The sequence below is a fragment of the Barbatula barbatula genome (genome assembly GCF_947034865.1).
Source record: "Barbatula barbatula genome assembly, chromosome: 12".
In the NCBI taxonomy this organism is placed as follows: domain Eukaryota; kingdom Metazoa; phylum Chordata; class Actinopteri; order Cypriniformes; family Nemacheilidae; genus Barbatula; species Barbatula barbatula.
The window spans coordinates 6,420,561-6,426,900 of record NC_136775.1 but is presented as its reverse complement, the minus strand read 5'-3'; positions in this window follow the sequence as shown (position 1 = coordinate 6,426,900).

Below are 6,340 nucleotides of genomic sequence, written 5' to 3'. Positions count from 1 at the left end.
TAAAAGGTCTCTGGGGTAAAAGGCCTGTTTTTATCACTGTAAGACTTTCCATAGCATCTTTCAAGACATTTTACAACAAAAACAACTTATAACACTTTCCTTAAAAAGAGATTTTTCTGTCTGATGTGAAAACCCCCTGCATGCAGTCACGAAAGATTGAATTTGTGGTAATTTGAGCGTATAATTCATGTCAATAAAAAAGATGAAGAATTATGAAGCGTCCTAATATTTACTGATACAGTTTCAGACAAAATAAACAGTCAGTATTTAGGATAATAAGCCTGATTATGTTTTAGGCTAAGGGTATGATTTCTTATCAAAATTATTTTTAGATAATGATAAAAAATAGCAGAATTTCATCATTATCGTTCCCTATAACAAAAACATTATTGCACACCTAAACATGAGGAGGATTTCAGACATGTGACAATATAGCTGTTCTTGCGAGTTTAACTTCTGCGCTTAATTGTACGCCATCAAAGCTTTAGTCAAAACTGAATCTGCTGACTGTTACATCAGTTAGTTACTCTCTATCAGACGCAGAAGAACTGAGATACAGTATTGCTATTTCTCACCAAAATATTAAAGACAGTGAACGAATGCATCAAAAAAATCACCTGCATATAAAAGTACTCAATACAATATTATTGTAGTGTTGCATCCTCACAAGAAGTGTTTCCATGGTGACAATTTGGAAAGGGGTGTATTGGTGGTTCTAGGCAGTAATTAATCTCAAGAGTCCAGTAGGGCTGAACCCTACAGCTGTTGAGCCTGTCCATATGTTCCTGTAAGGCAATACAGAGGGACTGTTGGGGGCGTCATTCAAATTTGTGTCATATCAGTATTATTGCTTTGTTTTGTCTGTATTAAGCATTTTTAAATGAATGTTTTGCTATCCCTGTCTTTCAATCTTTCCCTAGATTTGGCATAAAAAATGTGCAGTATGTTTATAGTTTACGAGAAAGTGCCACTACAGTATTGGTGACAATACGCACGTAGGTTGCTACAATAACAAATACAACGACACACAAAAAAAACCATATGTTCGTAATACTAGGTATACCTGTAATACGTTTGAGCGTTAAAATTAAAGCAAAAGTTGGAACTAAACTAAGAGCCTATTTAGCAGTCATGACTGATAGTAAATTAATAAATAAAAAAATACAAAGCTCATCGTATCACGACTTACTGCTGAGTTCAAGTTTGCCATAAAACGCATGAACCCACAGGAGTATTCTAATTTGCTGACAGAAAGACAAATGACTAGAAGAGGAGGAGCAACACAAAGGGGGCGGAGTCACTCCAGCAGACAGACGTGTCATTAATGAATAATGCTGCCTCTTGGACACACTTGTGTCATGCATTTTTCATCCTTCCTCCCATCTGTCTATTGTGAAATTAATGAAGATATACGAGGACTTCCTTACAGTTAAATACATGCCACGCAGAATACAAGGCCATTCTTAGTTGAGGGATGTTATTATTACACCAACGCTTGTGATTTCTTAGCAGGCAGCACAATAAGCACCCTTAATAATAATATATCAGTCAAGGAGAGGATTGATGACCTGTATATGTGAGAATTTTCAGGATGCAGGTTCTGATATGTTCCTGCCACACCCAGTTCTGAACTCAATGTCATTACGAATTATATAGTTGAAAAGTTATGTATATTAAGTACACAATAGCATCCTTATTTACGCAGTTTAGGTACTTCAAAGTTGGACCGCTCATGAAAACATAACAATGCCAAAACTCACAACTCTAATATAACAGTTTGGTTTGGACTTTATTTTTAAAGTGGTAATGCATTTATTTTCAGGTGCACTATTATCAAAATGGATAGTAATAAAAGTAAACGTAGCACAGGATCTAATACAGTAGTGTCTAAACGCCTGAGAAGAACACATTAAAATCTGGAAACTATGGATTTGTTTTACATATAACAGAAAGCGTTATATATGTTTTGTTTAAACCTGTACAGTCCTGTCTTTAAAGAGCAAAACCAGAATTTTTTGCACTCATACTAAATATATTGTCATCTTATTGTCAGGCTTATAACATTTACAATAGAAAAATGTAAAATAAAAAGATTTTCCTGAGTGGGCTCATGGTCTCTTCGACCTCACTGTACCGTTTATGACCACAATGACCAAAATCACTAAAACTACAAATAAGAAGGTTTTGTCTGTTTTTTCTGCTTCGTGGCCTTATTAAAAGGAAAATGACAAAAAACCCCGTTTTACTGTTATAGGCTGTTTATGCCCTTTTTTTAAGCGGCACGGAATTACGGTATACAGCGCTCTCTTGTGGAGAGATTCACACTTAACAGTCAACATAGACCTGGAACCAGTATCAGGCAGGGCTTGTTATACTTTAACACAAGATCATCATTTGACTCATGTCTCAGTTATGAAGATTTAATCCAGCAAAACATTGTTTTTGAATGCCATACAAGACTGCATCCTATCCTGCGGGCTTAACCGTTACGTATTTGGAACATAGAGGACACTTCATATCAAACCTGTTCAGTCAGCAGACTAGCACGTTTTAAGTTGTTTTGCGGAATTAAAAGCCAAATCTAACACAGGAGACAGCTTGCAAAGAAAAGGGGTGACTTCAAGATATCTGTCAGAACTTGTCTCATAATAGTTTCTTGGACAATGTTGAAACAGGTTCACCACTTATCAGCTCACAGCTTTAAAATGTCATTTGGAAAGCAATCAGAAGAGATGCAGTAAAAACCTTCCATTGTGTGACGGTAGTACACATTATACATTTGGTAAAGGGAAAAAATGTGACTTATTAAACGTACACCAAAAAAAGAGACATTTTAAGGAAGGACTAATTTGATGTTACAGAAAAAAATGTTTCCCAAAGCACAAATAAATAACCCCTCTGCATTTGTTAGAACATCCCTTTGTCTAATCTGATATGAGGTCACTGCATGCAATGCAACAGTAGCTGCTGCAAAAAATGTAATCCAAACATTGGGACCAGAGGAAAGAAACATTTTCCACAAGGGTCCCTGTATTCCAGCTGTACTCTACATTTGCTAAAACAATATTTGTTAAAAGTCTTCAGTTAGTCCATAAGAGCACAAAGTGTCATGATGGCAGTACCAATAAATGTTAAGTTTCTACGTTTAAAAATAAAAAAATTTAAGATAATAAAAAATATCTTTCTATATGTAAAGAAACATTGCAAGCGTGAACATTAAAGTATGGAAGGCTCTTACATTTTTTACCACCATAAACAATTCATTCATCACTTCTTCTTCTTTTGATAGCTTTAATTTTAAACAAGAGAAATAAATAGGAATTAAATTAAACGTTTATAATATTGTCTTGAAATGTTGAAACGAAGATGTAGCATTAATTTGACATGTCAGAAACTTTTCCTGTAAGCGTCCCTCCCAAATCTAACCTCCCTCCCCTTCACTTCCACATGTGCTCATATAAACGGTGGATACTGAAAGACAGGCAAGCCAAAAAACGTCCCACTCCAGCATGTTCACACGACTACTTTCTCTCTGGGTGACTGGGGCTTTGCTGCTGCTCCTGACCTGTGGTATGTACAAATCCAACCGCTTACCCTGCCAAACAGTCTGGTGCATTCATGCATTATAATATTGTGGTAAGAATATTAATGCAAAGTTAATGTAAAATAGATAATGTTTGATGTGGTATGAGACATAGTCTTATTACAGAAGATCCAGCGAAGGTACAGTAATAAAGTAAATAATATTTGATAAAGAAAAAAAAGAATCTCAAAGCCTTTTCTGTTTGTGATATACTGTACATGTATGCTGAATTCAGCAAAGCAATATTTTACAGCCCTGCTATACAGTGCCGTACAGTACAGGATCCCATGGATATAATCATTTTGGATTACCTTGGTTAAACTTCAAAAAGTTTGGGTTTATCTAACTATTTATTTTTTCGTTTAGGTTGGGTAAGAAAATGGGTGAGAAAACACAGAAGTCTGAGAACAAATCCTGTTTCAATTTTAATTTCTCTAATTCAGTTTCTAAACAACTTTTTTAGTTTGATATAATTAACAAATGAACGTGTTTATGATCTTAAAATCGTTCATGTTGTTGCCAGGTTGAACCTTATCTGTGATGGGGCATGACTGGCATTGCTCACATAGATGGCATTTGCTGGGAATTTCCAAAGCAATATTGAGCATGAGATGTTTTATTAAAAATGTCTTAACCCCATCCTCATGAAATCCACAGTGATACTTCAGCTTATATTCCCGCACTGAAAAGGGGAGATGTGCTTTAATGGGTAGAACTCCGGCCAAATTTTGCGATGGAAATTTATTCGGTGTGTGCGGTTTCTGTGATATAGCCAACATGCACAAACTTATCTTAGGCTCAAGAAACTATAGCCCAAGGCAGTGTTTGTGTTTCTAAATAACAAAAGAAGGCACATGGGTAGGAGATTTCTGGAAAAAAGCATTGTTTTTACAAACAACTCACTCTTGAGTTTATTCCACCAAAGGCTAGAACAAATCCAGATCATGCCTAAGCTTGTCGAACAAGGTAAAGAAAATGAGCGTTGCAAAATGGCAAAGTAGTCACGTTGGTTTCTGTTATGTATCTTTATGGTAGAGTTCTCATGTAAGGGTGATGGTGTAAGGTTATCCTGAGAAAGCAACTCATATTTCTTTTTAAATATAAACAACACAGATAAAAGTAGTGAAAGAATGTGTGAGTCGTAAGGTCTTGAGAGTGTTATTGCAGGGAAAATATTATTTGATTTACTCACTAGATTTTGTGCTTGTGACTTCCTAATAAACTCCTTTGAATACCGGAAATCACATTAGTAAACCCAGCTTTCATTCTTGGCTCATTTGCCTGACTTTTCACTTCCAAAACAATATCTCTACAAAGAACAAAAAAAACTCATGATCTCCCAACTGTGCTTTCTTTTGGCATAAAAACTATATTATAAAAAAACAGCAACACTTAAACACAAGAAACAATAAAATACAGCTCTCGGCAAATACCGATATTTACAAAAGAATAATCACCCACATTACCAAAAATGCAAAACATGACACAGCAAAATAAAATTCCATTCCCGAGTATATATATATATATATATATATATATATATATATATATATATATATATATATATATAATTTGTATATGCTTATTGTAGTTTATAAATTACAGTTAAGTCAGTGATTTATCTCTCTCTCTCTGTCAATCCATTGCGCGTCTGTAATGCGTCAAACTCAAAGCATACCTTGCATTTCTGTGATGTCCATAATCCTTCACTAGAGGGCAGAGTTTTCCTTCAGGAAACTGACTAATTTGTCATGAAATACCGTGTTGTAAACGTCCACTCTCCTTGTCGTTTGATGTTCACTATATCTGGAACGGGATTTTTGTCCAGTTAGATAAACAAACTACAGTTAGTTCAGAACGCAGCTGCCAGAGTTCTAACCCGGACCAGAAAATATGATCACATAACCCCAATTTTATCAACCCTTCACTGGCTACCCATTAAGTATCGTATTGACTTTAAAGTTCTTTTAATCACTTATAAAGCCTTAAAGGGTTTAGCCCCTACCTACCTAACAGAGCTTCTATCACACTACAACCCATCACGCTCTCTAAGATCTCAAAACGCAGGACTTTTGATAATACCTAGAATAACTAAATCCACCAAAGGGGGTCGAGCTTTCTCATACGCAGCACCTAAACTCTGGAATAGCCTCCCTGATATTATTCGAGGATCAGACACACTCGCCCAATTTAAATCTAGATTAAAAACGCATCTTTTCAGCCAAGCATTCACTTAATGCAAAATATGCTAAATAAACCACCAGGAGATGCTGACATTAGATATTATTTTACTAGAATAATTGGATTTATTATATTAAACACCATGTAGTGTGTTTTACCCTTTCTTGGGTTTTTCGTTTTTCCCCTGTAAAGCTGCTTTGGAACAATGCAAATTTTGAAAGGCGCTATATAAATAAAATTGAATTGAATTGAATTGAATTAGAAAATGACGTCACGCATCTTCCGTTCTGCCGCGAAGCAGTGTATTGTTACTTCCCTTAGCGCCTCGGATTGGAGTTTACCAATCCCTTGCACAGCTGCCACAATACGGCTAGAGTTACAACTTCTTGCAGGCACATTTTCGCTTACGACAATATCAATGCTAGATAAAGGACACAAATTATTCGTTGAACAGTACCTGTTTGATTATGAAGTGTTTTTTTTTCTGTTAGTGTTAGCGAAGGCGCAGGGATAAGTACTTGAATACTTGAAAAATGTCACTGTTGTTAAATTCTGGAGCGACGGCAAAACGGAAGT